The sequence below is a fragment of the Columba livia genome, chromosome 4 (assembly GCF_036013475.1).
Source record: "Columba livia isolate bColLiv1 breed racing homer chromosome 4, bColLiv1.pat.W.v2, whole genome shotgun sequence".
Taxonomy (NCBI): Eukaryota; Metazoa; Chordata; class Aves; order Columbiformes; family Columbidae; genus Columba; species Columba livia.
In genome coordinates this window covers 27,795,639-27,812,747 of record NC_088605.1, presented here as the reverse complement: position 1 = coordinate 27,812,747, position 17,109 = coordinate 27,795,639, and the positions used below count along the sequence as shown (strand labels likewise).

Here is a 17,109-nt window from a genome sequence, read left to right as displayed (position 1 = left end):
GTTTGGTAAACTATCTCCCCAGTTTCTTTTTCCTACATGGAGTTAGCATTCATTGCTTTATCACTCCTGCCTAGACTGCACATATAAAAATCCCAAAATCTCAGGTGGCATGGCATCAACTGAAAGGATGAAAAGTCATCCTGTTTAAAAACATCTGGAGTCCACAGGAATGTTAATCCCAGATGGATCAGTGAGGGTTATCATCATAGCAGGTCATGGCCAGCGTTACTCTTCCTTCCAAGCATCCTGGCAGAAGCAGCCGGGACCTCCCACTTGGAGAAGCTGGCTGCTTAGTCCACAAAGAGAAGTTTTAGTGGGAGCTCTTCAGAGAAGTTGGTAATCAAAGGCAGCAGCAGGAAATGTCAGGAAGAGAAAGGAATGAGTGTTGCATACAGATAATTGCTGCTCCAGAAGTTTAGATTATGACCACAGCTCATACACAGATGTCTCATGTTATTGCTGGACAATTTTTATAACCAGAAATGCTACAGTATCCTAAGCACTGACCAAAACCCCAGATTCCTTGTATTCCAGCATGCTTTCAAAACTCTTTGTTTTTTTTGACCTGTTTTGACTACAGTATCCTGTAAAAGCACCTTCTGTGGTAGTCTATGGGTTCAGGTCCTTTACAATAACCTAAAAGAGATCCTGGTTGTATGTTTACAGATGACACCTTGCTGGCATCCTCTCAAACAGATTGGATAACCTGTATTTAGGAGCATCTTTCCTTGGAGTGGCATTTGTTTGAAATAGCAGGCACATCTTACCAGACACATCACAAAAGGGGTACAGCACCATGCACCAGTGTCCCAGCCAGTTGCTATGATGCTTTTCTTCTTCACATAAAAGTTAGTTAAGAGTAATGCAGCTTCTTTAAATATATCTGAGTTAGCTGTAAATGAGTTAATTTCAATATTGCTAGCTGTGAATGTTAGCTTATCTGTCAAGGTGTATTCACGTATTTATTCTCTCACTTGCTTTCCTAGTAATCTTTTAGTATTTACTTTGCCCAGCTACTTCATGTGTCTACAAATCAGACTTAATCAAATGTAAAGGGTAGTTTTTATATCATACAAGGCAAAATTTTCCCTGCATATCTTGTAGAACTGCATCTGCAAGATGCACTTCTCACTGTTAAGCAACTGATAATTATTCTGGCATGTTCATTCCTATCTGGTACCTTAAAAAACTTTTGCAATAAGTTCTCTTGCATAATATTTGTGTTGTTCATGATGCTTCTGTACAAACTTCTTTTGGTGCTCCTTCAAATACCTTCCTATGATGCTGTCATCCATGTCTGGAGGGCGGGGGTGTTCACCTATCATCTGTCTATTGCTCTTTGCTCTTTGATAATGGGATGATGTGTCTGTATTATACTCCATTTTTTAGAGTTACTTTCAGTGGTTCAATGGAATTATCACCCCCAAAATCTTTCACAACTGGGAAGAAGCTCTTGAGAAAGGATAGGCAGGAAAAAAAGCAGCATATCTGCTGATATGGAAACCAGACCATGAAGAATTACTGTAATTTTTCTCTCATTCACAGTGTTCACTCTTGAGAGCGAGAAAAACTCTTGTTTGTCATCTTTGCACACAGCGAGTGAAGATAAATGAATAGAGGAAATGCTCAGTGACTAAATTCACAGAGGCCTTTGAGAAATGAAGAAGGGCTGAATAGGGTGAAGAGGGTTTGACAGGCCTGAAAAGGAAAAAGAGGAAGAGGCTCTCTGTGACCAAGGCACCAATAGAGATGCTTCTCTCTGACTGGAAAGATTGCCAAGGAGGGGCTTTTTGGACTCAAGAGCTCACCAAAAATAACAACACGTCTCCAAAGAGAGAATGGACAGAGACCATGAGATGATGAAGCATAAACAGGTGAAGAGCTGCTGAAAAAGGTGGTCTATTGAAGTTGCTGTCTAACTACTGTATTTTTCTTTCTCTCTTTGGTAATTCACACCACATGCGAGCCTGAAATTTCATAAGCTTCGATCTTTCCTGAAGTGGAGACTTCCTCCTAGAGAGGGGCAGTTTGCCACAATAACTCTTCACCACTGTTCCTTCTTTTTCAGTAAAGCAAAATCAGCCACTGAGGGCCTTTAATCCAAAATGGAGCAAGATCACTCTGCCATTTCAGTTCACTGAGTCCCGGGGGGTTTACCAAAGAAAAGGATCAGACAAGTGCTCCAATCCCTGCAGCCCTGAGATCGGATTGATGCTACACCACCCCAGTCCACATGGGTCCTGAACTTCTGAGAGGAAAGAGAGACAAGATGGAAATAGCAAAGTAAAACCAAGCTCTTCTAGAGACAGAACCAAAACCCTGAAACTTCCCCTCCTTTTTGCATTCCCCACATTTGCATAACATTTCTGCATGGGAAATTTTAGGAAAACAAAATAATTTCTGATTTCAACTTGCTGCTTTTTCTTCAAAGTAGATTTTTTTTTAAATCTTGAAACCAAAACAAGCCCCTGAATGGAAAGCTTAGCTTCCTCCTTTCTGTAAAAATTCTACAGATGTATAAAAGAAGCTTAATGTTTGAAAAGTACTTTTGCTCTTTAAATACATTAGATCAGGATACTGTAGTAGCTCTGGTGATGGGTAGTATTAGATATTTATGAGGTACAGAAATACAACAAAGTTCTCCTTGGAAAATGAAAACTCCTTCCCCCATTAATTCTGCAAACCTGGCACTGTGCAGGGATTGGCTTGTCTTTCAGATTGAAATTGCACCACTTGCTCTGTTTAACAAGAGTGAAGGCATACTGGCCACAAGAAACCTAATCTGTGCAGCAGAAATCCAAATGCATGGTGCTGCCTTGCTCCCCAAGCCATGAGAGAAATGGACAATGCTTTTCCCACGGCTTTTGGAAAGTTTTCCCTGAGTTTTCCCAAAGCTTTCCCAAAGCTGTTGAGGGCATTTGAGCCTTTCCTCAATGCATGTGCTCAGTGTGCGTTTAAGAGAGATTTTCCTGAAGCCTGCTCAGCCCGTTCTCATCCTTCATGACCCCAGCCTTTACAGAGCTCTTCTCCTTGCTCTCACATCTGCCATCCAGCTCAGAGCGATTCTAATTCAAAGCAAGCACAGCTAGACAAAGCCCAGGCCTTTGGCAGTGACCAGCCCTCTTCAGTTCCTCAGAAGCATGTTCCTGTCCTCAGAGGAAGTGTCACCTTGTAGTTGCTTTGATTGCGCTTTCCAGCCTATGGCTTTATTTGCCATTGGGGTAGAAGAAGGTAGGAGGGGAAGAGTGAGTGTTTTTAGGACTGAGAACTGACAAGTTTCACAAAACTTGCAAAAACCACTTGCGATTCACACCTACATCACAAATACTCTGTTAGTTGGCCAATCAACATCAAAGTGGTTAACTCCTGGCCAGTAGTTGTGAGAAGGACACCTTCAGCATGGCAATAGCCACGTTCTTTGGACCACGGAGATGTGCCCTCCTGTCCCTTTGCTGCTGCTGCAGCTCTTCTGGGGTGAAGTCTTGAGAGTGATATAGCTGCTGCTGGTCAAGTCACATTGTAGCATAACCACTCTCTGCTAGATGATGTTTCTTTCTGGAGCTCAAAAATGGCACCTTATGGGGTAAAGCTATTCCAAGTCTCTCCTTATGCAACTATTCCATTTTATCATCCTTTCTTCCTGCTGCAGCGGCAGCAGAAAGGGTGGGGAAAGCTGTAGCTGCTGTTTCTTGAAAAACAGCAAAAGTTGCTTGCTTTGCAAAACTGACCACATCAGTGGCAGCGTGTAAGGAGGTCTGCTTGGACACCTGAGTGTGTGCTACTATAAACATGTGGGGACAGAGTGGAAGGAGGGTGGTGAGAGTGGGCTGATGGGACTGGTCACCATGAAGTGGTCACACAGACCCTGCCCATATGTTTGTATCAGGGATGCATCATGCACTAGGGATACAGCCCTGTAACTCCTTGGGCTCAGTAGTAGTGTGACAGGCATGGGAGATGTGGACACAAAACCAAAAGTGTAATTTGAAGGAAATCTCCCAAGTGAAAACAAAGACTCTGTAAGTCATTTCCTGCGAGCTGAACAGAAAGACATCTGTGTTGATCCAGCTATTGTGCACGAGTCACAACAATTCACTCGCAAGCAGCAGAGACCCTGGTTGCTTTCTTTTAGACTGACACTTAGAAACACGAGGGAGATATTTCAACTGAACTTGACAAGCTCTTTTTCTCTCAATGAGGTTTCACAGACTGACAGTTTCTATAAATAAGATTGGGCTAAGAGAAGGAGGTAAAGAAGCTCTGTCTGAGCTTTGTGGTGGCTGAATGTGACTGTCACACACGATTAAGTACAAAGGAAGGCCTTGTAACCCTGGGAGTCACCTGGGCATGGGCAGATCTCTGATAGCCATTACACAGAAGCAGCCTTAGGGTGCACAGTCTGCTCAGGGCAGAGAAGAGCTGTACCTACTGCTTCTCTGCAGCCGAGCCTACAGCCAGCCCTCTGAGTGCTCACTCTTCACTGCAGCCTGGAACAAGAAACACCTGAGCCAAAGCACCCACTGGTCACACACACTTTAAAGCCAGCTGTTACAAAGCACATGGATATACCTAGATTTTGGGGGAGAGTTTGCATGGTGCTCCAGACTGTACAATTTGCCATTTTCTTTTATTTCACCAACACGTTTTCAGGCAGATCCTGCCGTGTCTATTTGATGTGGACCAGCTTCTTACTTCAGCTTCTCGCCGCCCCGCACCTGCCCGGGGCGCAGCGGGCGCTCAGGACAGCGCTACTGCCCCGGTGGGGCGGAGGCTCCAACGCAGAGGTCGCCCCCGCCGCTTCCTCCGTGGCCGCCCCGCGGGGTTCCGCGCTCGGCGGGGCGGCGGGAGGAGGAGGCGCCGCGGCCGCCGCTGCCTTCCCGAGCCGGAGCGGGGCAGTGCGGTGCCTCCCTCTCGTCCTTCTTCCGCCTCCCTCCGCGTCCCCGACGCCAGGGCTCCTTCCGCGGCGGCGGCGGCCAGGACACCCAGGTAGGGCAGAGCCGGGGCTGGCGAGCAGCGGGACGGTCCCCGCAAAGAGACCGGGGACGGCAGTTTATTTCACCAGGCTGCCGGCCGGGGCTGCCCCGAGCGCAGGGAGCCGACTCCGCGCCCCACAGCAGTACCGGTCCGGGGGACACAGCGGCTCCCGGTGTGACGGGACAGCCTGGCCGGGCGGGGTGGTGGGTCGTGGAACGCACCCAGGAGCAGCCGCAGTTGGCAACTTAAAGCGTGTGGACACTGTAAGAGTAGAGGTATTCCTTCCTCGACGTCTAAGTGTCACACGGGTCTGTAAGCGGGAGCTATGACAAAAAGCTGAGTTTTAAACATTTGCTTAAAATTGCTATAATTTGTGTAACATAAAGGGTTGTGGCCCGGGCTGCCAAACCCATTTTAAAACTAATAGTTGCCGAGTGTTTCCTTGTTTATGTGACTTTATTTTCTGAATCTTTCCTTATATACGTGTTGTTTACTAAGACTGTTCCTCCTCATCTCAAGGCACAACTAGCCTTGTGCGTGAGTTTGTTCATCTTAATTTCTGCTGCTTTCCATCCCACAGTGTGGTTATCCTTTGGTGGTAATGAATGCTCTTGTGTAGCCTTGTTCTGGGATACAGTGTACCTGCAGTTCATGCAGCAGGTGACTACATTTGCATGGTGCTTTTCTACAGGCTTCTTTCTGCATCCCTGTAGGTTGGAACTGATAATTATTTGAACGGTAAGCTGAGCTTTTAGTGTAAACATGGCCATGAGCTCTCTGCTTGGAATGACAGTGTACCTTACTGTGACAAATGCTAATCTGAAATACTTAGTGTTATTTTGAGTCAAATAAGTGAGACGGTAGCTTTTATAGATGGAAAACTGACCGTAGCAGAAGTACAGACTAAAATGTGTCTTGCAAGTGCTTGTTTCTGGAGCATTTGTTTTCATTTTAGAGTACATGTTGCTGATGCTTTATCTGACTGTCTCACCTTTGGTATGATGTGGCTGCAGGGTGAGGCCTTGCTTTTTTAATTTCTCAAAACTCTCCAGCGACTTGAAGATGGGTTGTTGCTCATGGCTGCCATATAAATGTTTAGGATATTTTAGGCCATCGGAAAGCAGCACCAGTACAAATAGGTTCCCAGTTACCCTTGAGGGGGTACCCAGAGTGGTTTTGCACATGCTCCTCTTTCAGCACAACAGCTGCGCTGCTGGGATCACACCCCCTGTGCAGAAGGGGCCCTTTAGGCAGCCTCATCTTGTTTCACAGGCACTGGTCTTGTAGGTGGGGAGGCAGCTCCTGGGCAGGGTGGTTATGGTTTGTAAGGAGACTACAGCAGGAAAAAGCTCATTTGCTATCAGACTCTCCTCTGATAGTCTTCATGTTTATATAAACTTTATTCTACATGTTTTAGGTATTGAGAAATTACATCTTGTGACAAAATAATCACATTTTCATTCCAGTCTTCAAAAAGGGCAAGAAGGAAGACCCGGGTAACTATAGACCAGTCAGCATCACCTCCATCCCTGGGAAAGTGATGGAACAACTTATCCTTGGTGCCATCTCAAGGCATATCAGGTATAAGATGGTCATTAGGGGCAGTCAGCATGGCTTTACCAAGGGGAAGTCGTGCTTAACCAACCTCATAGCCTTTTATGAAGACATTATGAGGTGGATAGATGACAGCAGAGCAGTGGATGTGGTCTAGCTTGACGTCAGTAAAGCATTTGACACAGTGTCTCACAGCATCCTCACAGATAAACTGAGAAAGTGTGGTCTGGACAACTGGGTAGTGAGGTGGACTGCGAACTGGCTGAAGGAAAGAAGCCACAGAGTTGTGGTCAATGGGGCAGAGTCCAGTTGGAGGCCTGTATCTAGTGGAGTGCGTCAGGGGTCAGTACTGGGGCCGGTATTGTTCAATATATTCATCAATTACTTGGATGATGGAACAGAGTGTACTATCTGCAAGTTTGCTGATGACACCAAACTGGGAGGAGTGGCTGACACGCCAGAAGGCTGTGCCACCGTCCAGTGAGACCTGGACAGGCTGGAGAGTTGGACAGGGAAAAATTTAACGAAATATAACAAGGGCAAGTGTAGAGTCTTGCATCTGGGTAGGAACAGCTCCAGGTTCCAATATAAGTTGGGGAATGACCTATTAGAGAGCAGTGTAGGGGAAAGGGACCTGGGGGTCCTGGTGGACAGCAGGATGACCATGAGCCAGCATTGTGCCCTTGTGGCCAGGAAGGCCAATGGCATCCTGGGGTGTATTAGAAGGGGGGTGGTTAGTAGGTCGAGAGAGGTCCTCCTCCCCCTCTACTCTGCCCTGGTGAGACCGCATCTGGAATATTGTGTCTAGTTCTGGGCCCCTCAGTTCAAGAAGGACAGGGAACTGCTGGAGAGAATCCAGCACAGGGCAACGAAGATGATTAAGGGAGTGGAGCATCTCCCTTATGAGGAAAGGCTGAGGGAGCTGGATCTCTTTAGTTTGGAGGAGACTGAGGGCTGATCTCATTGAAGTTTACAAATATGTAAAGGGTGAGTGTCATGAGGATGGAGCCAGGCTCTTCTCGGTGACAACCAATGATAGGACAAGGGGTAATGGGTTCAAACTGGAACACAAGAGGTTCCACTTAAATTTGAGAAGAAACTTCTTCTCAGTGAGGGTAACAGAGCACTGGAACAGGCTGCTCAGGGAGGTTGTGGAGTCTCCTTCTCTGGAGACATTCAAAACCTGCCTGGACACATTCCTGTGTAACCTCATCTAGGTGTTCCTGCTTCAGCAGGGGGATTGGACTAGATGATCTTTCCAGGTTCTTTCTAAGACCTAACATTCTGTGATTCTGTGATTTGTCTCTGCATTTAGTCCTCAAGGAAACAGTGCTTTACATGTTTTGCTACATGAATCTTATGAGTGTTTTGAACCAAATGATTTCTATATGAGTTTTCCTGCTGAAACCACTAAAAGCAGCGCAATGTGGTTATATTTAGCACCTGCTTACTCCCTCCTTTTTCTTTTTTAATGAGATGATCTCACAAGTGTGAAAATCAAGAACAAAGATTTGGAGTTCATATAGTTAAAATATACTGGCAGTTAGACCTCCGTTACGAAGTAACTCTAGTTCTCAGTTGCCAGACCTGATTTTATTAGCCCTTCACAATTTGTAGGAGTACCACCTTTTTTTTTTTTTTTTTTTTTTTTAATGTTATTGTAGAATTTTTAAAGCCTTTTAAAAACATTGATTTTGAGGCAGCTAGATTTATGTCCTAAGTTACATTTTAATAATTAACTGTGGGCTCAGTACTGTGGTTTTGGCACTGTGGTGTATCCAGTAACATGGCTGACTGCCTACAATGGCTAAAAAGGGAGAAAAATAAAATAGACCTGATAAAACAATATCAGCTCCATATTGTTTCATCTTGCCCTGAAACAACATTGTATTCAGAAATGCCTGATAGTGTGGTATCCGGTAATTAAAGTTAAAGTGTCTGGGAAGTGGTTACTTTCACAGAATTGCTTGGAATTTTCAAGAAAAGTCTTCCCTTCTGCCAAATGTAGGTGCAGCTTGTTGTAGATTTAATTCCCTCTGTGTCGTGTTAGCTTATAAACTGGATATACAAGATAAGGTGCAGAATGGTGTAACTTTCATACAAATATTTATATCTCAAATATGCAAAACATTTTTTTGTTTCTTAGACAATGGAATTCTGTACTTCCTGCTGTCAGTGCAAAAATCATGGAAAAAGTGTCTAGCCCCTGTTAACCATTTACCTCCAAGATGTTTTTCTACTTTAGCTTGTTTTGACTTTTTTTCAGTGACCTGTTACCTTTTTACTGCAGAACTTGGAAGAGTGCTTTAAAAAAAGGCACGTTTTTGTATGCTAAAGAATCAGTTGTAGTAGTCTATAATAGCTCTCCTGCAGAAATGGGATAAGAAAACACCAGTTTAAAAAAAGATATGGAAGCACTAGGAAGTACTAGGGCAGAGTGGCATAAAGATTGACGTGAAGAAGGCGGCCTGGGGTGGTTGGTTTTTTATTTCAAAGAACATATGTGCTTCTGAAGGACATTTATCACATATTTTTGGATTGGTGCTACAGATATTTTTGTTATTATGTAGATGCATCTATTTGTACAGAATTATCAATATCTTGGCTAAAAAGTGATAGTGATGGTCAGTCAGTTGTTGCACTGTGGAAGTTAGAGTGATGATGTTCATTAAGTGACTTGCAGATATCCATAGCTCCCTCTGTTACACAAAATGCAAGGGAAGGACTCTCCTTACAGTGTTTGCAGAGAGACTGGCCACAAACCAGTGAAATTGCACCCAAGCTTTAACAAATGGTCAATCAGGTCTCAAGAAACGTTTGTGGTGGTGGTGGGTTTTTTTTGTTTTGTTTTGCCTTTTTTTTTTTTGTTAACAGGGGATGTTACTTCTAAAAGTAAAGCCCCAGTCTGCTCTGCTGGTCCTCAGGCAGAGGAGTATTCTGCTCTCCTGCTTCTGTTCTGGTTTTCTAAGTGTGTTTTCTAAAGGAAAAAAGCATTAGGAAAGAACCATGTAGGCGAGGGAAGTCGCAGTTTGGGTGAACATATGCCCTTTATCTGGCGCAGCAGAAGAGGAACCGGGGAGCAGAGGCTTGTGATTGACCACTGCCCCGTGGCCACTACAGCTCAGTCATTCCCTGCCCTGGATCAGCTGTGCAGGCCGTGATTCAGAGTCAGGGAAAATACCATGTGGGATAAATCTTTGAAAAACAGACTTATTTTACACGTGGGGAGATGAATCTTGTAGGAGGTGCTTTGCAGGCAGGCAAATGGGTTTTTACCATTTCCTAGATGCAGAGGTGGGATGGAATAAGAAGAGTTTGGTTTGTTCTATGCACCATGAAGTGGCTGCTGTGTTCAAATGGAATCATGAAATCTCTGAGGGATTAACAGAAGCCTCCTGGGTGTAGGTCTGTCCATCATGGGCAGGGTTTACCTTTTTTACCAAGAATGACATCACCTGAGAGAAGTCTTTGGTTTCGACAACACCTAAGTTTCAATGAGGAAAAGCACTTTGCTGAAAAGATGTATCTTGGTTGGATCACTCTGTCCTGTATTCTGGGTGGTTCAGTAAAGCCCATGCCCAGCTCAGTGTGATCCAACCTTGGTACTGTGGGCAGGAAAGATGGTTTTGAGGAGCCTGCCGCAGGGAGACGAGTTGCTCTGGGAGATCCTGAGCCTGGCCATGGCTGATGTGTGAGAACCATTCCCCACCTGCTGTGGGGACCCAGCTCCTGGTGATGGGAAGGAGAAGTGTTTGGCAATGTTTGCAGTCACAGCCCCTTTTCTGAGGCGAAGCAGCGAGCTGCCAACTGGGCTGCCTAATTTCAGTTCTTACAGTGAAAATCCCATGCAACGTTAAACAAGTGTAGGATAAAGGGGGTTAAAAAAAAGCGATGTGCTGGGGTACATGGGACCTGGGTGAACGCTTTCTTGACAGTCCCACTTTTCCTCATTCACATTTCACTTATCAGCAGATGTATGAATGAGTACCACTTTGCCACATCTTTATGTATGCACAAGTAGGTCACAGCTGAGTTTCCTGTCAGGGGGGTTTTGCTCAGCCCTGTGCCTGTTATGAGCCACGATCTGATTAAATTGTATGAATGTTTTAGATGTAGGCCTTGTTTTCACTTGAATGTGTGGCAGAAAAAACTGGCTTGGGGTGGTACAGGAAACGAGGTTCTTCCTTCTGAGCTTGGGTCTGGGCAGGACACTGGGACCCTGCCCTGCCAGAGAGCACACTGTTCGCTGTCATGTTATGCTGAGACCAATTCCTCACCATTTATGTTTACTAAACAAAATAAGACTTTTTCTTTTTTTGCCCTCCCCACCTCCAGGATGGCCACATAACTCCCTATCAGACCCAGAGGATGACTATCCTTCAGTTTTAGCTGAATGTAGTATCCATTGTAACTCTGCAGTAAGCAGCCCCGTGCAAAATTCTTTTTGTGAGGTTCTCTGTACTAGCCTATTGGGTGGGTGAGATAACCATAATACATCAAATTCTTAATGTGTTCAGGGCTGCTGCTTGTCCTGTGAATTACAGGATATCCTATAGCACAGGCTCAAGCTCTGTATTCTGTCGGAAAGAATAATTGTGTGTGTGTTTTCCCTGCCTCCCCTCTCCAATTATTAGCGTGTTTTCCCAGCTGAAATCGCTAGCTGCAGCCATCCCCAGTGGCATGGTGTGAGGGGGAGAGAGGGTTCCTGTCCCACCTTGGGTTGTGTGACCCAGTTTGAGGGATGTGCTCTTGACATGTAAAGTGACTTGAGCTGAATGGACCACTTTTTCTGGCCCAATGGAGATCCTCTAAATTGGTAATCTTAAATATACTTTGGGATCTTTTGGAAGTAAAACTGCTACCTAAAATGTATCTAGCAAAGAAGCTTGAAATAACATTTTTTGGTTTTAAACAAGAAGAAATCTGGCACTCAAGTGTTAAGAGTGACAGGTTCAAAACTGCCAGTGCAACTTCGGTTCAGATTGCTTATGTGTAATGCATTACGAGATATGTTTCATTATGTACCCACACATGGTTTCTTTTCCAATTAAGGCCCTGTTTCGTTCAGACCATGGCTGGTTGGGCTGTTGTGTTTTGCTTTGTCATGGTAGGACTTGAAGACTGAGTTGTCCCTGGCGCTGAAGGCTGGTGCCAGCCTTGCAGCTTAGCTGACCTGTCATTCATCCTCAGTGGCGCTTGAGTGGAGTGGGTTCAGTTGTTGGAAGGAGGCATATTTGCAACTCTGGTGTGTCAGGTGAACTGTGAGGGTCTGTTCACGGGAGGGGATTTGGGGAGAACAACACAGTGAAAGGTGTGAGAGCTGAGATTGGCTGGGGGCTGTGGCTCTGCGTCAGGAGCTGCAGGCAGCTCTTCCACCATCGCAGTGTTTTTTCTCTTCCCACCAAGATACTCTTTCAAAGCCTAAGGGGGATTAGAGCTGCCTGATGTAAAAATAAAGTAATGGACAACAAGCAAATTCTCCTAAGTTTTTCTGGATTTCTTGAACTGAAACTAGCTCCGAAAGTCAGGGCGAATAAGGCACTCCCCATGAAAGCCCGAAACCTACCCATAAAGGACTATTTGCAGTGTCTTAACTTTACCCTTTGTAATTTTTATCTTAATGGGATGAGATTGTGGCAGCCCAACTTCTGGTGATGCCCTTTCTGTAGTATCCTTATGCCTTACTGTAAATAACCAAGTGGATTAGTGGAGTAAAACAGCATTAACCATTAATGACTGTATCTCAAAGAGAGTTTAAGTTCAAATACAGTTCCGTAAGATGCTAAATGTCTTGTGACACCTGACAAGTGCTGTCATTCCGTTTCACTTGAAGCAGTTGAAACACCTGGACATCTGAGAACTGACCTAAAGCGGAGCAGAGACAAGAAGCTGCTTTGCTAGAGATGCTGACTACCTTGCAGTGAGAGGAAAGAGAAAATACAAGACCACAGCAATGCCTCAGTTGTGTTTATTTTCAGATTCAGTGAGATTTTTTTTCCTCCTAAATTAATACTTCTATTTTGACACAAGTAATTCTAAAGTCCTTTGGTGTTCCTTGTTGCTTATGCTGCACTGCATGTGAAGAAGAAACTTTTCAAGGTGACAGCCTGGATTTTCAGTCCTGTGTACAGAGACTTTATTAGTAAGTGGCTGAAACACAAGTAGCAGTTTAACTATTTAACAGAACACTAGAAATAATTTTAGAGTAGAACTCTGCAGGACTTACCTCAGAAATTCAGGTAAATAGGCTTCACTCTTCTAAGTGTCTCTCCAGAATGTACCCAGCAGTGTAGACTCTACTTAGAGGTGGTTGTCTGTTTGTGTGGTGGTTTTCGGGGGGGGGGGGTGGGGGGGTGGTGGTTTATGTGTTGTGTGTGTGGTTGTTTTTTGTTGTTTGTTTGTTTGTTTGTTTAACTTGTGTTTTTTAATAATCCTTATCATAGCATGCTAGTGGTTCAAATACAGAGCAAAGCTCTGTATTTGCTGTATTTGAACCGAAAAGTTTTGGTAGCTGATTAAAGAAAATGAAAGCTGCTGTAAGTACAGTACTACTCATAGTTTGTCAGGTAGACATGCACAAAGTGTGTCAACATTAAATTTTGGTCTGGTAGCATTACTTCTACAATTTTGAGTGCAATTGAGTGGTAATACTTGCACCAAGAGAACTGTGTTGTCCCACCCCGGTGAAGTGAGGGTGTGGTATGATGGTGAGGGAATTTTGAGTTTGTCAAATTTACCTTGTAACCCATCCAACATAACACTGTAAGAGTCTGGAATCAGAAGATAAGGATGCTGACCTTGCCAACGCCACTGCTTTGGTATGCATAGCCCTGAATTGCCAGATGTGGGAACAGCAGAGATTTTGGCTGAAATGTAAGTGGTCATTCATTTTGGGTTCACTCTCTTGTGCTCATTTCATAGCGGAAGGGACGTATCCTGGTGAAAATGATGCAGGAGGAACTTGCAGTATTTCCTCTCCCCTACTTGTTGCCTTGGGTTTTTCCTCATGCACAGAAGGCAGTTTCGACCTGTAACTTTGGAGGTATCGGCACTGTCTGTATGAGGGCAGTTTGGGACTAGTCAGCTGCTCTAGTAGATGCAGAAAAGTAACAGTTATCAGGTGGTCTTGTAATACTCCCTCAGAATAAAGACTTTGAGGGGAAATACACCCGTTAGCCAATGTGGATGCCAGCATGTGAGTTCTCGCCAGTAGTTCATAATCTGAGTCAACTTCACAGCTTTGTCTTCAGCTGAAATTTCCCTGTTTATTCTTGAAGTATTTCCTTCTGTGTAGCTTCCACGGGTGCTTGTTTCTGTGTCTATTTAAACGAGTTATTAATATAAGTGTGGATTTTTCTTACTAATGACCCTGTTAATTAATGTATTTAAACATAGTGTATTTTCTGGAATACTTGGTTTACATTAAACAATAATTACAATGAGGAAAAAAAACCCCATGTTATATAATTAGTATTTATTGCTAGCATCTTGCCACATAACATATGGGTAAGATAATAGCAATATATTCTAAAAGATCTGGACTAAGTCTTTTTCATGCCTAATTTTGTTAAAAGCATAATGCAGGTGTACAGATGTTGGAATTGGTCCTGGTGGAGGATACAGGGCTTGCAGGAGCTGTGCTTAATTTCTTGCTCACAAGTCCAACTCTTGCCTCAACCTAACTAGCCAGTGAAACTTCATTATTGAGCTTCAATATTACAGCTTGCTGCTAAGATATTCTTCATAGGCCAACTGAAAAGCAACTAAAAGATTAACTCAAAAGAGGGTATGATTTTATTAAGCTTATTCTCTTTTTAGAGAGAGAACAATTGGTTTTGTGCCTATAATGGGGGTGTTAACAACCATTCATATGGAATAGACAGAAACCCTTCTTGCATTTACTCTATGTGAATGATGTAGAAAGGTGGATGCTTGATAAAAGATACCAAGAAGATTGTGATTTTTAGCAATATGGAGGGTAGACTGTGGTCTTCAACAACCCAGGAAAAAGTGACAGTACACCCCTGGAGCTGGTTCAGAGCCATCTCATCAGGTTCTGTAAAACTGGTGTTAATATGAAAGAAAAACAATAGAGCATCCATCACTTCTCTCTAACCTAGTGCTTATCCAGAGGTAGATTTCTCTTCTGCAAGTCGCATGCCTAAAATACCCCCAAATTCCCTGAAAGCCAACTACCTTTTGTTTTGTTTTGTTTTCCCTGACTTCAGGACTTCCTTGCAGCTCTTCCCAGCCATATGCTTAATTTACAATCGTGCAGTCCTTAGCTGGAAGGCAGCCAGTTTATTATAAGTGGGTCTGGACTAGTTTTCCCACAAGCCATCCCTTTGCCCTGAGGCTCAAGGATGCGTGTATAGCTGTCATTCTGTTGATACTAAAGCACTCAGCTGGCTTTTACGTTGCAGGTGCTACAAGTTTTTATCCATTTTGGGAAGTAATATAGCTTCCATATAACTGCAAAGGGGGGAAAAAAAAAAAAGAATATATTGAGGAACATTGCAGCAATGATAAAAGAATTTTTGCCTGAAATCTGATGAGACAGTTCCATCTGACTAAAGAGAATCTGATGACTGAAATAATCTTAGAAGACAAACAAACGAAGAATTACAGCCTGCTATCAGTTTGGGAAATGGTGGTTCTCCCTGAAAGTAAAAAGTTTATTTACACTTCTTTTGAACAAAGTGTAAGGGCAAAATGCGGATGACCGATTGCTAGATAAATAGCTTGCTTCTTTAGCAATAAGCAGCAAATATATGGTTGATGTTTGCAGGCTGTCTTAAAACAAAATGCTGGTTTGATTCAATTCAGTTTTAAGGAACTTCTCCAAATAAACTCATCCCACTAATTGTACTGCTGGCTGGCACATTGCGAGGGTGAGTTGCTAGCTTTCTGAGTACTGTCGTACTGTCATTATTCCTAGTCTAGCAGGGTTCTGATGGGTGGCATAGTCTGAGCTTTTGTAACTAGAGGCTGGCTTTTGAAGGTGGATTTCAAAACCTGTGTATCCATACCACTGGATTTCCTGCAGGCATTTGAGGACATTATATGTGCTTCATGACCCTCTATACTTCTACACGTGCAAGGCCTATCAGGTCATTTAAGTGTAGCTTGAGACAGTGGTAGAGATGAAGTCATAATTGATGCTTCCACTTCTACATACCTCTTGTGAGACATGAAAATATATTTTTAATTCATAAAGCCTTTATCAAATGATGGCCAAATAGAGTGCAGTGAGAGAAGCTAGCAGCAAGGCAGCTAGGACTGCAGGCATGTGCAGCAGAATCTGCACTCAAAGGAGTAATTCTGGAGAAGCAATATTCAGTGGTGCAAGTGCAGAGTCCTGCTTTTCTGCTGTTGGGAGCAAAGCCAGGATTTCTGTGACTTCAGCTGTGCCATGTAGATGTACCAGAGGCACTTTGCTGTGGCAGAGAACAGTCAGCTTCCTTAGGAGTATTTCAGGTTTGCCTATTGCTGGCAAAGTATGTGCAAGCCAGAAAAGCTTTTCTTCAGCTACTAATTAAGTTTTCTTGGTAGATTTTAAGGTGATCACAGGTAATGATCTAGAAGGCAGGGTGTTGCTTTTATGTGTTGAAATAATGAATGAGCTTTGGACCAGAGGAGAGGTGGTGCTAGATGGTTAATAGGTGACTTATTTCTACCATTCATAACTTTAAGAGGTAGATCAGCCCAATGGTGCAAAACAAGACTGTGATCACATTCAAGTTAGTGCAAAGTTCATTGTGTTGGTATTGGTTACTTGGCACGTACACTGGCAGAGCAGAGAGAGTTAACTTTAGTAGTTGGAGAACAAGTAGCTCTCTAACTTAAGTAGTTGTAGAAGAAGAAGTTGTTCAAGGGAAAAAGTTCATCTTAGTGTGTTTGGAAAGAGAAGTAACTGAGGAAGTGTTAGTCATTCCCTGTGTGTAAAGCAAGTAATAATTTGTATGTATTGCAGTATTTTAGTTAGACCATGTCAAGAGGATGTCTTGAATACTGAAATAAATTGAGCTTATTTTGTGGTATAATACATCGTGTGGTTACCTGAGATTGTATAGCATTTGGAAAAACAAACTCCAACTATGAAAAAACAGAATAAAAATGCCTACTAATTAAAAAAAAAAGCCTCAGGCACTGTTGACTTTTGTTTTTTCTTTTCCATAGTTTTGCTTTGCTTTTCTTACATTTGCAGTTTTTTGTACAAAAGTAATTGACCTACTACTCAATGGTGAGCTTTAGGATGCCCGGAGCTAGGTTCAATGTCTGAGTTAACAGAACATTTATTTTTTCAGCCCCCTAAATCTCCAGCTTCCTGGAAAAGTAGGAAAAGCTTCTGCACAAGCATCTCCATTTCCTTTGCCAATCTCATCTTTGCCTGTTTCTTTAGTAAGTGGGTGTTACTGTTTCTCTTCCAACCTTACTGGCAGGGATTTTCGAAGAAGACTGAGGCAGCAGTTGTGCTTTGCCATATGTCCACCCAGTATCACAGCACCATCAGGGGACTGGTGGAGTAGCCTTGGTCTGTGTAGAATTGAAGTAGACTCTGAGCTGAGCTTCTGCTCCTGC

The 17,109-nt window shown here is 43.6% G+C and overlaps 1 protein-coding gene across 2 annotated transcripts in view; it reads left to right on the top strand.

Moving 5' to 3' along the window:
- Positions 1–4,656: 4,656 nt before the first annotated feature.
- TEC (tec protein tyrosine kinase) overlaps positions 4,657–17,109 on the top strand; it is a 52,589-nt gene continuing 40,136 nt past the window's right edge. Inside the window, exons 1-2 of one of the 2 annotated variants that reach the window (XM_065060837.1) lie at positions 4,657–4,986; positions 6,441–6,555. The gene's annotated coding sequence lies outside the window, so the exon portion shown is untranslated. The remainder of the gene's footprint in view (positions 4,987–6,440; positions 6,556–17,109) is intronic. The other variant, XM_065060836.1, reaches the window with a different exon arrangement.